This window comes from Hyperolius riggenbachi, chromosome 11 (genome assembly GCF_040937935.1).
Source record: "Hyperolius riggenbachi isolate aHypRig1 chromosome 11, aHypRig1.pri, whole genome shotgun sequence".
In the NCBI taxonomy this organism is placed as follows: Eukaryota; Metazoa; Chordata; class Amphibia; order Anura; family Hyperoliidae; genus Hyperolius; species Hyperolius riggenbachi.
In genome coordinates this window covers 249,854,800-249,873,212 of record NC_090656.1, presented here as the reverse complement: position 1 = coordinate 249,873,212, position 18,413 = coordinate 249,854,800, and the positions used below count along the sequence as shown (strand labels likewise).

The window sequence follows — 18,413 nt, the reverse complement described above, 5'->3', positions numbered from 1 at the left end:
CTCTTTACTGCATTCTGCTATATGTCACTACAGGGCCTCTTTACTGCATTCTGCTATATGTCACTACAGGGCCTCTTTACTGCATTCTGCTATATGCCACTACAGGGCCTCTTTACTGAATTATGCTATATGTCACTACAGGGCCTCCTTACTACATTCTGCTATATGTCACTACAGGGCCTCTTTACTGCATTCTGCTATATGTCACTACAGGGCCTCATTACTGCATTCTGCGATATGTCACTACAGGGCCTCTTTACTGCATTCTGCTATATGTCACTACAGGGCCTCTTTACTGCATTCTGCTATGTCACTACAGGGCCTCTTTACTGCATTCTACTATATGTCACTACAGGGCCTCTTTACTGCATTCTGCTATATGTCACTACAGGGCCTCTTTACTGCATTCTGCTATATGTCACTACAGGGCCTCTTTACTGCATTCTGCTATATGTCACTACAGGGCCACTTTACTGCATTCTGCTATATGTCACTACAGGGCCTCTTTACTGCATTCTGCGATATGTCACTACATGTCCTCTTTACTGCATTCTGCTATATGTCACTACAGGGCCTCATTACTGCATTCTGCGATATGTCACTACAGGGCCTCATTACTGCATTCTGCGATATGTCACTACAGGGCCTCTTTACTGCATTCTGCTATATGTCACTACAGGGCCTCTTTACTGCATTCTGCTATATGTCACTACAGGGCCTCTTTACTGCATTCTGCTATATGTCACTACAGGGCCTCTTTACTGCATTCTGCTATATGCCACTACAGGGCCTCTTTACTGAATTATGCTATATGTCACTACAGGGCCTCTTTACTACATTCTGCTATATGTCACTACAGGGCCTCTTTACTGCATTCTGCTATATGTCACTACAGGGCCTCTTTACTGCATTCTGCTATATGTCACTACAGGGCCTCTTTACTGCATTCTACTATATGTCACTACAGGGCCTCTATACTGCATTCTGCTATATGTTACTACAGGGCCTCTTTACTGCATTCTACTATATGTCACTACAGGGCCTCTTTACTGCATTCTGCTATATGTCACTACAGGGCCTCTTTACTGCATTCTGCTATATGTCACTACAGGGCCTCTTTACTGCATTCTGCTATATGTCACTACAGGGCCTCTTTACTGCATTCTGCTATATGTCACCACAGGGCCTCTTTACTGCATTCTGCTATATGTCACCACAGGGCCTCTTTACTGCATTCTGCTATATGTCACTACAGGGCCTCTGTACTGCATTCTACTATATGTCACTACAGGACCTCTTTACTGCATTCTGCTATATGTCACTACAGGGCCTCTTTACTGCATTCTACTATATGTCACTACAGGGCCTCTTTACTGCATTCTGCTATATGTCACTACAGGGCCTCTTTACTGCATTCTACTATATGTCACTACAGGACCTCTTTACTGCATTCTGCTATATGTCACTACAGGGCCTCTTTACTGCATTCTGCTATATGTCACTACAGGGCCTCTTTACTGCATTCTACTATATGTCACTACAGGACCTTTTTACTGCATTCTGCTATATGTCACTACAGGACCTCTTTACTGCATTCTGCTATATGTCACTACAGGGCCTCTGTACTGCATTCTACTATATGTCACTACAGGACCTCTTTACTGCATTCTGCTATATGTCACTACAGGGCCTCTTTACTGCATTCTACTATATGTCACTACAGGGCCTCTTTACTGCATTCTGCTATATGTCACTACAGGGCCTCTTTACTGCATTCTACTATATGTCACTACAGGACCTCTTTACTGCATTCTGCTATATGTCACTACCGGGCCTCTTTACTGCATTCTGCTATATGTCACTACAGGGCCTCTTTACTGCATTCTGCTATATGTCACTACAGGGCTTCTTTACTGCATTCTACTATATGTCACTACAGGGCCTCTTTACTGCATTCTGCTATATGTCACTACAGGGCCTTTTTACTGCATTCTACTATATGTCACTACAGGGCCTCTTTACTGCATTCTGCTATATGTCACTACAGGGCCTCTTTACTGCATTCTACTATATGTCACTACATGGCCTCTTTACTGCATTCTGCTATATGTCACTACAGGGCCTCTTTACTGCATTCTACTATATGTCACTACAGGGCCTCTTTACTGCATTCTACTATATGTCACTACAGGGCCTCTATACTGCATTCTGCTATATGTCACTACAGGGCCTCTTTACTGCATTCTACTATATGTCACTACAGGGCCTCTTTACTGCATTCTGCTATATGTCACTACAGGGCCTCTTTACTGCATTCTACTATATGTCACTACAGGGCCTCTTTACTGCATTCTGCTATATGTCACTACAGGGCCTCTTTACTGCATTCTGCTATATGTCACTACAGGGCCTCTTTACTGCATTCTGCTATATGTCACTACAGGGCCACTTTACTGCATTCTGCTATATGTCACTACAGGGCCTCTTTACTGCATTCTGCGATATGTCACTACATGTCCTCTTTACTGCATTCTGCTATATGTCACTACAGGGCCTCATTACTGCATTCTGCGATATGTCACTACAGGGCCTCATTACTGCATTCTGCGATATGTCACTACAGGGCCTCTTTACTGCATTCTGCTATATGTCACTACAGGGCCTCTTTACTGCATTCTGCTATATGTCACTACAGGGCCTCTTTACTGCATTCTGCTATATGTCACTACAGGGCCTCTTTACTGCATTCTGCTATATGCCACTACAGGGCCTCTTTACTGAATTATGCTATATGTCACTACAGGGCCTCCTTACTACATTCTGCTATATGTCACTACAGGGCCTCTTTACTGCATTCTGCTATATGTCACTACAGGGCCTCATTACTGCATTCTGCGATATGTCACTACAGGGCCTCTTTACTGCATTCTGCTATATGTCACTACAGGGCCTCTTTACTGCATTCTGCTATGTCACTACAGGGCCTCTTTACTGCATTCTACTATATGTCACTACAGGGCCTCTTTACTGCATTCTGCTATATGTCACTACAGGGCCTCTTTACTGCATTCTGCTATATGTCACTACAGGGCCTCTTTACTGCATTCTGCTATATGTCACTACAGGGCCACTTTACTGCATTCTGCTATATGTCACTACAGGGCCTCTTTACTGCATTCTGCGATATGTCACTACATGTCCTCTTTACTGCATTCTGCTATATGTCACTACAGGGCCTCATTACTGCATTCTGCGATATGTCACTACAGGGCCTCATTACTGCATTCTGCGATATGTCACTACAGGGCCTCTTTACTGCATTCTGCTATATGTCACTACAGGGCCTCTTTACTGCATTCTGCTATATGTCACTACAGGGCCTCTTTACTGCATTCTGCTATATGTCACTACAGGGCCTCTTTACTGCATTCTGCTATATGCCACTACAGGGCCTCTTTACTGAATTATGCTATATGTCACTACAGGGCCTCTTTACTACATTCTGCTATATGTCACTACAGGGCCTCTTTACTGCATTCTGCTATATGTCACTACAGGGCCTCTTTACTGCATTCTGCTATATGTCACTACAGGGCCTCTTTACTGCATTCTACTATATGTCACTACAGGGCCTCTATACTGCATTCTGCTATATGTTACTACAGGGCCTCTTTACTGCATTCTACTATATGTCACTACAGGGCCTCTTTACTGCATTCTGCTATATGTCACTACAGGGCCTCTTTACTGCATTCTGCTATATGTCACTACAGGGCCTCTTTACTGCATTCTGCTATATGTCACTACAGGGCCTCTTTACTGCATTCTGCTATATGTCACTACAGGGCCTCTTGGGAAACCTGCATCGATAACTTCAGACTTCCCGTTTATTTTTGTGGCGGTTGATAAAAACACACAAGTGTCAGCGGTAAGGAAACCGCAAGCCAAACCCGGCTATGAAGCGCGGACACATCTGCGGGCCGCTCGCATCTCGCTGCTGACGCCGTCTCTATCCGCCGAACTTCCTGCGGATCCGCTCGCCTTGTTTATAAATCACAAGAAAGCACTTGCATAAACAATTCTACAACCCGTAACGATAAATAACCCCCGACGCATCTTACGCAGATCTGAGGGAGAAAGAGAAGAAGAAAGATGGGCGAGGAAAGAGCTGAGGCTGCAGGAAAGGCGCAGAGCGGAGGAAGAACAACAGGAGAAGCTTTATTATAAACCAGAGATAAACGCCTGCAGGCCAAAGTGTGACGTCTGTTCTTATAGATCTGCTGGATTTATCACACACGCTATTATGGAAATAGTTCCAGCTCTTCCACAGGGGCAAACTGGGCAGCCGCCCAGGGTCCCCGAGCTAGCTGAAGGGCCCCCGAAGTCTTCCCCTAGGCATATAGCAGTCCCCAGGATCCCATGCAGAGAATTTGGCCTTGAAGTGACTCACCTGTCCGGTCTACACGCTTCCCGTCTTCAGCCTCGCTGGCAGCATCTTCTCATTGATACGGCAGCATGTTATGCGCTGACCGGACAGGTGAGGTCGCTGTGTAGCCGAATTCTCTGTAGGAGGCTCCAGGGAGCACTATACGCCGGGACAAGGGGGGGGGGGGGGGGGGGTGAGACCTGGGGGGGGTGAAACCTGGGGGGGGGGGGTCCACTAGCTGCCTCTGGGGCTCCGTGGGAAAACTCCAGGAAGGGTCAGCAACGAAGGAGCCTAATGCTGCTTGGGGAGTGTGTGTGTGTGTGTGTGTGTGGGGGGGGGGGGGGGGTGTCATTGTTGCCCCTTAACCCTTTATTCTTTAGTGGGCCAAGCAGTTCTAAATTTCCCATTCAGATCCACCTGGTATTAGAAAGAATATCATACAATTTTAGCGAGCGCTGAGTACTTTTACACCCATGGGTAAGGTGAGATTTATAAGCCCAAAGACAGAACTCATCCCAAAAAACTTTGTGCGGGAGCGCGCAGAAAGAGGACACAACCCAGCGGGAGCGCGCACAAAGAGGAGACAGCCCAGCGGGAGCGCGCACAAAGAGGAGACAGCCCAGCGGCAGCGCGCACAAAGAGGACACAGCCCAGCGGGAAAATGCACAAAGAGGACACAGCCCAGCGGGAGCGCGCACAAAGAGGAGACAGCCCAGCGGGAGCACAAGGAGGAGACAGCCCAGCGGGAGCGCGCACAAAGAGGACACAGCCCAGCGGGAAAATGCACAAAGAGGACACAGCCAAGCGGGAGCGCGCACAAAGAGGACACAGCCCAGCGGGAGCGCGCACAAAGAGGAGACAGCCCAGCGGGAGCGCGCACAAAGAGGAGACAGCCCAGCGGGAGCGCGCACAAAGAGGAGACAGCCCAGCGGGAGCGCGCACAAAGAGGACACAGCCCAGCGGGAGCGCGCACAAAGAGGACACAGCCCAGCGGGAGCGCGCAGAAAGAGGACACAGCCCAGCAGGAGCGCGCACAAAGAGGAGACAGCACAGCGGGAGCGCGCACAAAGAGGAGACAGCCCAGCGGGAGTGCGCACAAAGAGGACACAGCCCAGCGGGAGCGTGCACAAAGAGGACACAGCCCAGCGGGAGCGCGCACAAAGAGGACACAGCCCAGCGGGAGAGCACATAAAGAGGACCCAGCAGTGCGGGAGCGCACATTAAGAGGAGACAGCCCAGCGGGAAAATGCACAAAGAGGACACAGCCCAGCGGGAACATGCACAAAGAGGACAGCCCAGCGGGAGTGCGCACAAAGAGGAGACAGCCCAGCGGGAGAGCGCACAAAGAGGACTCAGCCCAGTGGGGTTTTGCACAAAGAGGACACAGCCCAGCGGGAGCGCGCACAAAAAGGACACAGCCCAGTGGGGGTTTGCATAAAGAGGACACAGCCCAGCGGGAGCGTGCACAAAGAGGACACAGCCCAGTGGGGGTTTGCATAAAGAGGACACAGCCCAGCGGGAGCGTGCACAAAGAGGACACAGCCCAGCGAGAGCGCGCACAAAGAGACGCAGCCCAGCGGGAGCGCGCACAAAGAGGAGACAGCCCAGCGGGAACATGCACAAAAAGAACTTAGCCCAGCGGGAGCACAAAGAGGACATAGCCCAGTGGGAAAATGCACAAAGAGGACAGCCCAGCGGGAGCGCGCACAAAGAGGAGACAGCCCAGCGGGAGCGCGCACAAAGAGGACACAGCCCAGCGAGAGCGCGCACAAAGAGACTTAGCCCAGCGGGTGCATGCATAAAGAGGACACAGCCCAGCGGGAGCGCACACAAAGAGGACACAGCCCAGCGGGAGCGCGCATAAAGAGGAGACAGCCCAGCGGGAGCACGCACAAAGAGACTTAGCCCAGCGGGTGCATGCATAAAGAGGACACAGCCCAGCGGGAGCGCGCAGAAAGAGGACACAGCCCAGCAGGAGCGCGCACAAAGAGGAGACAGCACAGCGGGAGCGCGCACAAAGAGGAGACAGCCCAGCGGGAGTGCGCACAAAGAGGACACAGCCCAGCGGGAGCGTGCACAAAGAGGACACAGCCCAGCGGGAGCGCGCACAAAGAGGACACAGCCCAGCGGGAGAGCACATAAAGAGGACCCAGCAGTGCGGGAGCGCACATTAAGAGGAGACAGCCCAGCGGGAAAATGCACAAAGAGGACACAGCCCAGCGGGAACATGCACAAAGAGGACAGCCCAGCGGGAGTGCGCACAAAGAGGAGACAGCCCAGCGGGAGAGCGCACAAAGAGGACTCAGCCCAGTGGGGTTTTGCACAAAGAGGACACAGCCCAGCGGGAGCGCGCACAAAAAGGACACAGCCCAGTGGGGGTTTGCATTAAGAGGACACAGCCCAGCGGGAGCGTGCACAAAGAGGACACAGCCCAGTGGGGGTTTGCATAAAGAGGACACAGCCCAGCGGGAGCGTGCACAAAGAGGACACAGCCCAGCGAGAGCGCGCACAAAGAGACGCAGCCCAGCGGGAGCGCGCACAAAGAGGAGACAGCCCAGCGGGAACATGCACAAAAAGAACTTAGCCCAGCGGGAGCACAAAGAGGACATAGCCCAGTGGGAAAATGCACAAAGAGGACAGCCCAGCGGGAGCGCGCACAAAGAGGAGACAGCCCAGCGGGAGCGCGCACAAAGAGGACACAGCCCAGCGAGAGCGCGCACAAAGAGACTTAGCCCAGCGGGTGCATGCATAAAGAGGACACAGCCCAGCGGGAGCGCACACAAAGAGGACACAGCCCAGCGGGAGCGCGCATAAAGAGGAGACAGCCCAGCGGGAGCACGCACAAAGAGACTTAGCCCAGCGGGTGCATGCATAAAGAGGACACAGCCCAGCGGGAGCGCACACAAAGAGGACACAGCCCAGCGGGAGCGCGCATAAAGAGGAGACAGCCCAGCGGGAGCGCACACAAAGAGGACACAGCCCAGTGGGAGCGGGCATAAAGAGGAGACAGCCCAGCGGGAGCGCACACAAAGAGGACACAGCCCAGCGGGAGCATGCATAAAGAGGACACAGCCCAGCGGGAGCGCGCACAAAGAGGACACAGCCCAGCGGGAGCACGCACAAAGAGGAGACAGCCCAGCGGGAGCGCGCACAAAGAGGAGACAGCCCAGCGGGAGCGCGCACAAAGAGGAGACAGCCCAGCGGGAGCGCGCACAAAGAGGACACAGCCCAGCGAGAGCGCGCACAAAGAGGAGACAGCCCAGCGAGAGCGCGCATAAAGAGGACACAGCCCAGCGGGAGCGCGCGCAAAGAGGACACAGCCCAGCGGGAGCGCGCACAAAGAGGACACAGCCCAGCGGGAGCGCGCACAAAGAGGACACAGCCCAGCGGGAGCGCGCATAAAGAGGAGACAGCCCAGCGGGAGCGCGCACAAAGAGGACACAGCCCAGCGGGAGCGCGCACAAAGAGGACACAGCCCAGCGGGAGCACGCATAAAGAGGACACATCCCAGCGGGAGCGCGCGCAAAGAGGACACAGCCCAGCGGGAGCGCGCACAAAGAGGACACAGCCCAGCGGAAGCGCGCACAAAGAGGACACAGCCCAGCGGGAGCGCGCATAAAGAGGAGACAGCCCAGCGGGAGCGCGCACAAAGAGGACACAGCCCAGCGGGAGCGCGCACAAAGAGGACACAGCCCAGCGGGTGCATGCATAAAGAGGACACAGCCCAGCGGGAGCGCACACAAAGAGGACACAGCCCAGCGGGAGCGCGCATAAAGAGGAGACAGCCCAGCGGGAGCACGCACAAAGAGACTTAGCCCAGCGGGTGCATGCATAAAGAGGACACAGCCCAGCGGGAGCGCGCAGAAAGAGGACACAGCCCAGCAGGAGCGCGCACAAAGAGGAGACAGCACAGCGGGAGCGCGCACAAAGAGGAGACAGCCCAGCGGGAGTGCGCACAAAGAGGACACAGCCCAGCGGGAGCGTGCACAAAGAGGACACAGCCCAGCGGGAGCGCGCACAAAGAGGACACAGCCCAGCGGGAGCACAAAGAGGACACAGCCCAGCGAGAGCGCGCACAAAGAGGAGACAGCCCAGCGAGAGCGCGCATAAAGAGGACACAGCCCAGCGGGAGCATGCACAAAGAGGACACAGCCCAGCGGGAGCGTGCACAAAGAGGACACAGCCCAGCGGGAGCGCGCACAGAGAGGACACAGCCCAGCGGGAGCGCGCGCAAAGAGGACACAGCCCAGCGGGAGCGCGCACAAAGAGGACACAGCCCAGCGGGAGCGCGCGCAAAGAGGACACAGCCCAGCGGGAGCGCGCACAAAGAGGACACAGCCCAGCGAGAGCGCGCACAAAGAGGAGACAGCCCAGCGAGAGCGCGCATAAAGAGGACACAGCCCAGCGGGAGCATGCACAAAGAGGACACAGCCCAGCGGGAGCGTGCACAAAGAGGACACAGCCCAGCGGAAGCGCGCACAAAGAGGACACAGCCCAGCGGGAGCGCGCGCAAAGAGGACACAGCCCAGCGGGAGCGCGCACAAAGAGGACACAGCCCAGCGGGAGCGCACACAAAGAGGACACAGCCCAGCGGGAGCGCGCATAAAGAGGAGACAGCCCAGCGGGAGCGCGCACAAAGAGGACACAGCCCAGCGGGAGCGCGCACAAAGAGGACACAGCCCAGCGGGAGCACGCATAAAGAGGACACATCCCAGCGGGAGCGCGCACAAAGAGGACACAGCCCAGCGGGAGCGCGCACATAGAGGACACAGCCCAGCAGGAGCGCGCACAAAGAGGACACAGCCCAGTGGGAGCGCGCATAAAGAGGACACAGCCAAGCGGGAGCATGCACAAAGAGAACACAGCCCAGCGGGAGCGCGCACAAAGAGGACACAGCCCAGCGGGAGCACGCACAAAGAGGACACAGCCCAGCGGGAGCACAAAGAGGACACAGCCCAGCGGGAGCGCGCACAAAGAGGACACAGCCCAGCGAGAGCGCGCACAAAGAGGACACAGCCCAGCGGGAGCACAAAGAGGACACAGCCCAGCGAAAGCGCGCACAAAGAGACTTAGCCCAGCGGGAGCGCGCACAAAGAGGACACAGCCCAGCGAGAGCGCGCACAAAGAGACTTAGCCCAGCGGGAGCATGCATAAAGAGGACACAGCCCAGCGGGAGCGTGCTCAAAGAGGACACAGCCCAGCGGGAGCGTGCACAAAGAGGACACAGCCCAGTGGGAGCGCGCACAAAGAGACTTAGCCCATCAGGAGCATGAACAAAGAGGACACAGCCCAGCGGGAGCGCGCACAAAGAGGACACAGCCCAGCGGGAACGTGCACAAAGAGGAGACAGCCCAGCGGGAGCACGCACAAAGAGGAGACAGCCCAGCGGGAGCGCGCACAAAGAGGACACAGCCCAGCGGGAGCGCGCATAAAGAGGAGACAGCCCAGCGGGAGCGCGCATAAAGAGGAGACAGCCCAGCGGGAGCGCGCACAAAGAGGACACAGCCCAGCGAGAGCGCGCACAAAGAGACTTAGCCCACCGGGAGCATGCATAAAGAGGACACAGCCCAGCGGGAGCGCGCATAAAGAGGAGACAGCCCAGCGGGAGCGCGCACAAAGAGGACACAGCCCAGCGGGAGCGCGCACAAAGAGGAGACAGCCCAGCGGGAGCGCGCACAAAGAGGACACAGCCCAGCGAGAGCGTGCACAAAGAGGAGACAGCCCAGCGAGAGCGCGCATAAAGAGGACACAGCCCAGCGGGAGCATGCATAAAGAGGACACAGCCCAGCAGGAGCGTGCACAAAGAGGACACAGCCCAGCGGGAGCGCGCACAAAGAGGACACAGCCCAGCGGGAGCGCGCACAAAGAGGACACAGCCCAGCGGGAGCGCGCACAAAGAGGACACAGCCCAGCGGGAGCGCGCACAAAGAGGACACAGCCCAGCGGGAGCGCGCATAAAGAGGAGACAGCCCAGCGGGAGCGCGCACAAAGAGGACACAGCCCAGCGAGAGCACGCATAAAGAGGACAGCCCAGCGAGAGCGTGCACAAAGAGGACACAGCCCAGCGGGAGCGCGCACATAGAGGACACAGCCCAGCGGGAGCGTGCACAAAGAGGACACAGCCCAGTGGGAGCGGGCATAAAGAGGACACAGCCAAGCGGGAGCATGCACAAAGAGGACACAGCCCAGCGGGAGCGCGCACAAAGAGGACACAGCCCAGCGGGAGCACGCACAAAGAGGACACAGCCCAGCGGGAGCGCGCACAAAGAGGACACAGCCCAGCGAGAGCGCGCACAAAGAGGACACAGCCCAGCGAGAGCGCGCACAAAAAGACTTAGCCCAGCGGGAGCATGCATAAAGAGGACACAGCCCAGCGGGAGCGTGCACAAAGAGGACACAGCCCAGCGGGAGCGTGCACAAAGAGGACACAGCCCAGTGGGAGCGCGCACAAAGAGACTTAGCCCATCAGGAGCATGCACAAAGAGGACACAGCCCAGCGGGAGCGCGCACAAAGAGGACACAGCCCAGCGGGAACGTGCACAAAGAGGAGACAGCCCAGCGGGAGCACGCACAAAGAGGACACAGCCCAGCGGGAGCGTGCACAAAGAGGACACAGCCCAGTGGGAGCGTGCACAAAGAGGAGACAGCCCAGCGGGAGCGCGCACAAAGAGGACACAGCCCAGTGGGAGCGCGCATAAAGAGGACACAGCCCAGCGGGAGCATGCACAAAGAGGACACAGCCCAGCGGGAGCGCGCACAAAGAGGACACAGCCCAGCGGGAGCGCGCACAGAGAGGACACAGCCCAGTGGGAGCGCGCACAGAGAGGACACAGCCCAGTGGGAGCGCGCATAAAGAGGACACAGCCCAGCGGGAGCATGCACAAAGAGGAGACAGCCCAGCGGGAGCGCGCACAAAGAGGACACAGCCCAGCGGGAGCGCGCACAAAGAGGACACAGCCCAGCGGGAGCGCGCACAAAGAGGACAGCCCAGCAGGAGCGCGCACAAAGAGGAGACAGCCCAGCGAGAGCGCGCATAAAGAGGACACAGCCCAGCGGGAGCACAAGGAGGAGACAGCCGTGCGGGAGTGCGCAGTGGACAGATCGGGGACAGTGATTGGTCAATCAAAATTGCATGTGTGTATGCATCCTTATACACTTTCACAGGTATAAATTTAATTTGTAAATTCTCTCCATTTTTTGTTTTGTGACGTTCTTAAGCAGCCCAGATATATACAGTAATCTCAGGAACCGAAGGGGTTAAACTAATCTTACGGGAAAATGAATGACTTCGTATGAAAAGAAGCGATAGTGGAAAATGAAACAACTTCAATTAATTTCTCTGGTAATTATATAAAAATACCAGGCATGCAGAAATAGGTTTGAGTGTGGCATAATTAGCGAGATCCTTTTTTTTTTCCTACCGATGCGAGCGTAATTATGATGAATATGCATGAAGCGGGCAGGGCTAGGCAAGAAATTGGATTTCATTAAACTTTCCGCTGCTTTGGTTGAAGCATTTACTGAAATGTAGGCCGCTCCCCATAATCGTTTTCTGTTTCAGTATACCGGTAGGCCCCAGGTGCGCGCCTAGACGGCCTAACGCAATGTTATGTATGGATGAAACACAACGGTTGACCCGATGGGCGACAGTTTGATACCCTTGGGAGAAACCGGTCATCATTTCTAGCAAAAGAAAAACGTTTGAGCGATCAGATAATTCTGATCGAATGTGATCAGATTGGTTGAAAATAATCTCCATTGATGGACACAATCTATTACGAATGGCTATAAAAACAGTCGTCCGATTGGATTTTCATCAAACCAAAATTTGGATTTTCTTGTCAGTTGTGATAGATAGGAAGCAAAGATTGGTTCGTTGATGGCGAAGTGAACGATTTCACTTCCAATCAGTATTATCTGATCACTCAAACAATTTACTTGAAATTAGACTGTTAGATCCAATCTTATGATTCAATCTTACCATTTCTAAGTGATATAAAGGTGGCACTAACAATAACATTTGGCAAACGATCGTTTATGAACGATTATTCCTATGAAACATCGGAAATGATTGTTTGCGACCACTAACGGACAAAACTCTTCTAAACAATTCGACCAGATATATGAAATCGATCCCATTTTCGGATCCATCCCGTTAATTTGATCGGATTGGTTAGGAGTCTGTTCGTACCTGTACCCACATTGCAAGCTCGTGGAAATGATTGCTTGTTGCGCAAAAAAAAAAAATCGCTGGTCGACAAAATTTGTCATCAGAATCGAGTATTGGGCATGTGCCTTTGGATAGATTCCTCTCTGATGTGATCTGCAGACAGATCTCAGCATGAAATCACCCATACACTTGAGGGGGCGCTGGGGCCCGCTGGTCATTGGAAAATCCCACACTGTACCAGCGACCTCGATCAGGCCCTTGTGGCCGAGATTTTAAATCTTGCCTAATTAATCCTTTCGACCAAATTCATCCGGATATCGATCATCAGGGGAGTAACAATAGACCCTGCAAGGGATGCAGCCGCAGGGGGGCCCAGAAGCCACATGGGGCCCCATTCTGTGAGACTGACAACTAAGGGCAAGGAGAGAAAAAAAACGTTCTGCTTTGTACAATTGTTCTAATGACTGCATCTGCTCAGCCACTAATAATAATATATATTTTTAGACAGTCCCTATTCAGTGTTCAGCCGGCTCTTGTGTATACAGGGCTGTTCTACCCTCAGCCTTTCTACCCCTCATCAAGTGCTATGTCCTGTAGTGATGCTTGAAAAGTCTGGGCATGGAGCGAAGGCAGGAGGGGGCCCCATCCAAAATTTCGCAGGGGGGGTCCTGTGATTTCTAGTTACGCCCTGTCGATCGTGTCACCAGATTGTGGCATTGATATCTGCAAGATTCGGTCATTAGGATTAAATTGCCCGGATATCGATGCTGAAAATCGAGTAATTTATGGCCCTCCTTATGCTGGGAATACACGCCTCGTTTTTGACCCATTTAGATGGCTCGATAGATAATTTCCCACATGTCCGATCTCCCGCCCGATCGTTTCACCGCTCGATTTGTGATAGCAGTGAATGGAAAAAGATAGGAAAAACGAGCGGAAGATACGAGAATCAACTGTGTAATCGAGCGACGAAACTACTCAAACGAGAGAATTGAGCGGCAAAAACGAGCCGTGTATGCCCGGCATTAGTTAGTCCCTCATAACATTTAAGTGCTAAGATTGTACAAATTAAGATTGTATCATTAATGGACACCTTCAAGCAAATCTGAAGCAAAAAAGTATGATATAATGAATTGTATGTGTACAATGGATAACGAATAGAACATTGGTAGCAAAGTAAAGTGCCTTATATTTTTATTTTCCGTTATACAGCTTTTTTTTTTTTTTTTTTTGTCGGTTACAGTTGCAGTTTAGAAACCACACTCTTAAAGAGACACTGAAGTATCTTTTTTTACCTTATTTTTTTAATAAGTCCTCTTCAGGATTAAATTCTAAGCAGATTTCCTGCATTCCCGAGGCAGAACGAGTGATTTATTGCCCAGAAATAGACCTGCAAAGTTCCACGACTTTCCAGGTCGTAGATTTAGCTGCCCGGGGGAGGCATAGCTTTGCGCAGCAGTAGCGCTGCCTCCTATCCAGTCAATCACGGCCTCTCCCCGCCCCTCTCAGTGAAATAAGACTGAGAGGGGTGGGGAGAGGCGGAGATTGACTGGAGAGGAGGCAGAGCTACAGCCCTAAGCTCTGCCTCTACCAGGAAGGAAGACCTGCGAGCCCTGGAACTTGGTTTGGCTATTTCTGGGCAATAAATCACTCGTTCTGCCGCGGGAATGTGGTGAATCCGCTTAGAATTTAATGCCGAACAGGACTTATTAAGAAAATAAGGCAAAAAAAAGAGACTTCAGTGCCCCTTTAAGCTACAAAACAAAGCAGAAATAATGACCCTTTGAACTTTCCTGCAGTAAAACCTTATCTCAAGCTGTCTCTCACTGTTTCTTGGCTGTTTAAATGCTTCAAAAAACAGGACTGTATTAGACCCAGTGGGTCGGAGAGCTCAGAGAAGCTCTTTTGCATAGATAACAACTGAAGGTTTTTTTAACTCGTCCTGTACTGGAAACCGATACGAGACTCTTTTCTTTGCTCCTAACGTTCTATTTCTTAGCTGTACTACACATACAATTCATTTTCTCATAAGTTTATTTTTGTTTCAGATTTCCTTTAACTCCTTCAAATCAGTAATTATCATTTGGGAAAGAGAAGGCCAACGACGAGTTCAGTCGCCGATGGCAACCGATCTATTTGGCGAGTTTCCTGCTGTGAGCAAACACCGCCCAGACTTGCCTTGTTCAAAGCCGAGCAGGCGGTGAGCCTAAAGATGGCAGACGGCGTCCCCGCAAGGACTGGAGGTTGAAAGGGACGAGATCCGTCAGTCGGGAAGCGGACGTCTAATTGCCGGGTGAAGCTTCTTTACATTACGCCTCCGCATCCCAGTCCTGCCACTGCGCCCAGATTCTGCCGCCGCCGATCGTCTAATCAGTAACAGGCTGACGCACGCGGCGGATCCAGCCCGGCATCTCGCCTTCTAGGAAGAGTCAAATGAAGAACCATTTTCCCATAATGCCTGCGCGATTTCCTAGCCCGTCCATAACGCTCGCACTTTCTGTCGGCTATAATGGGCCATTTAAACGCCGGGCCTCGCTCTCGCTGTCAGTCCGCGGAATCTAGCGTGAAATATCTGTGTTTCTATCCCCGTTCCGCATCAGAACATCACAATAAAACAGCGTGTTCGGTCTTAATTCCAGCGCCGTGGCATAAACGGTATTGATGCCCGGCCTCCGATGCTTCCCCCTCGCGGCTAAACAGCCTTTAGCGGAGACGATAATGATGGATTTCTACGGCTAAAAGGGAAGAGGGGCTGCGGGATGGTTTTGTGTGCGAATGCAACAAAGTGGGATCAGAGATGGGCAGGATAAAAACACAGCTGAATGGAATAAAAACTCTAATTTCTACGGACCATCCTAAAAAGCACTCTATACTCTGCTAATCACCTCCTTTCACTCTATTCACCTCCTCCTAGCGCCACATACAGGAATTCTCATGCGCTTCTCCCTTTGTCTCAAACTCCCTCCCCAAATCTGTGTGACGCTCACCAACCTTTGAAATTTTTGAATGCACATTGAGAGCTTTGTGTTTCGGGCAACCATATAACCTGACCGGGGCCATTGTAGCTTTGAAATAGCCCACTGTTTGCTCAGGCTATTCAATAAATCACAAATCGTTTTATCCTATATACAGCCTACCAACTCCACTTTCTTCTCACACTGCTTACATCTCCCCTTAGACTGTTATAAGGAAAGGGCATTATAACCTAATGATTATTTGTATTGTTGCAGATTATCTACATGCTTTACTCTTCATTGTCCAAGCTTTGTCCATTACTATAAGTACTTATATAGCACTGACATCTTCTGCAACACTTTACAGAGTACATAGTCATGTCACTGACTGTCCTCAGAGGAGCTCACAATCTAATCCTACCATAGTCATAGTCTAATGTCCTACCATATTATTATTATGTATTTATATAGCACTGACATCTTCTGCATCACATTACAGAGTACATAGTCATGTCACTGACTGTCCTCAGAGGAGCTCACACTCTAATCCCACCATAGTCATAGTGTAATGTCCTCCCATATTATTATTATGTATTTATATAGCACTGACATCTTCTGCAGCACTTTACATAGTCATGTCACTGACTGTCCTCAGAGCAGCTCACAATCTAACCCCACCATAGTCATAGTCTAATGTCCTACCATATTATTATTATGTATTTATATAGCACTGACATCTTCTGCAGCACATTACAGAGTACATAGTCATGTCACTGACTGTCCTCAGAGAAGCTCACACTCTAATCCTACCATAGCCATAGTGTAATGTCCTCCCATATTATTATTATGTATTTATATAGCACTGACATCTCCTGCAGCACATTACAGAGTACATAGTCATGTCACTGACTGTCCTCAGAGGAGCTCACAATCTAATCCTACCATAGTCATAGTATAATGTCCTACCATATTATTATTATGTATTTATAGAGCGCTGACATCTTCTGCAGCACATTACAGAGTACATAGTCATGTCACTGACTGTCTTCAGAGGAGCTCACACTCTAATCCTACCATAGTCATAGTGTAATGTCCTACCATATTATTATTATTATGTATTTATATAGCACTGACATCTCCTGCAGCACATTACAGAGTACATAGTCATGTCACTGACTGTCCTCAGAGGAGCTCACACTCTAATCCTACCATAGTCATAGTCTAATGTCCTACCATATTATTATTATGTATTTATATAGCACTGACATCTCCTGCAGCACATTACAGAGTACATAGTCATGTCACTGACTGTCCTCAGAGGAGCTCACAATCTAATCCTACCATAGTAATAGTCTAATGTCCTACCATATTATTATTATGTATTTATATAGCACTGATATCTCCTGCAGCACATTACAGAGTACACAGTCATGTCACTGACTGTCCTCAGAGGAGCTCACAATCTAATCCTACCATAGTCATAGTGTAATGTCCTACCATATTATTATTATGTATGTATATAGCACTGACCTCTTCTGCAGCACTGTACAGAGTACATAGTCATGTCACTGACTGTCCTCAGAGGAGCTCACAATCTAATCCCTGCCACATTCATAATCTAATGTCCTACCATATTATTATTATTATGTATATATAGTACTGACATTTTCTGCAGCGCTTTACAGAGTACATAGTCATGTCACTGACTGTCCTCAGAGGAGCTCACAATCTAATCCTACCATAGTCATAGTCTAATGTCCTACCATATTATTATTATGTATTTATATAGCACTGACATCTTCTGCAGCACATTACAGAGTACATAGTCATGTCACTGACTGTCCTCAGAGGGGCTCACACTCTAATCCTACCATAGCCATAGTCTAATGTCCTACCATATTATTATTATGTATTTATATAGCACTGACATCTCCTGCAGCACATTACAGAGTACATAGTCATGTCACTGACTGTCCTCAGAGGAGCTCACATTCTAATCCTACCACAATCATAGTCTAATCTCCTACCATATTATTATTATGTATTTATAAACAGCGGGTTGCAAAAGTATTCGGCCCCCTTGAAGTTTTCCACATTTTGTCACATTACTGCCACAAACATGCATCAATTTTATTGGAATTCCATGTGAAAGACCAATACAAAGTGGTGTACATGTGAGAAGTGGATCGAAAATCATACATGATTCCAAACATTTTTTACGAATAAATAACTGCAAAGTGGGGTGTGCGTAATTATTCGGCCCGTTGAGTCAATATTTTGTAGAACCACCTTTTGCTGCAATTACAGCTGCCAGTCTTTTAGGGTATGTCTCTACCAGCTTTGCACATCTAGAGACTGAAATCCTTGCCCATTCTTCTTTGCAAAACAGCTCCAGCTCAGTCAGATTAGATGGACAGCGTTTGTGAACAGCAGTTTTCAGATCTTACCACAGATTCTCGATTGGATTTAGATCTGGACTTTGACTGAGCCATTCTAACACATAGATATGTTTTGTTTTAAACCATTCCATTGTTGCCCTGACTTTATGTTTAGGGTCATTGTCCTGCTGGAAGGTGAACCTCCGCCCCAGTCTCAAGTCTTTTGCAGTCTCCAAGAGGTTTTCTTCCAAGTTTGCCCTGTATTTGGCTCCATCCATCTTCCCATCAACTCTGACCAGCTTCCCTGTCCCTGCTGAAGAGATGCACCCCCCGAGCATGATGCTGCCACCACCATATTTGTCAGTGGGGATGGTGTGTTCAGAGTGATGTGCAGTGTTAGTTTTCTGCCACACATAGCGTTTTGCATTTTGGCCAAAAAGTTCCATTGTGGTCTCATCCGACCAGAGCACCTTCTTCCACATGGT

The 18,413-nt window shown here is 50.9% G+C and overlaps 1 protein-coding gene across 2 annotated transcripts in view; it reads right to left on the bottom strand.

Annotated features, from left to right (window-relative positions):
• The window catches only part of LDLRAD3 (low density lipoprotein receptor class A domain containing 3), a 196,382-nt gene that overhangs the window by 75,932 nt on the left and 102,037 nt on the right, over window positions 1–18,413 (bottom strand). The gene's annotated exons all lie outside the window — the stretch shown is intronic.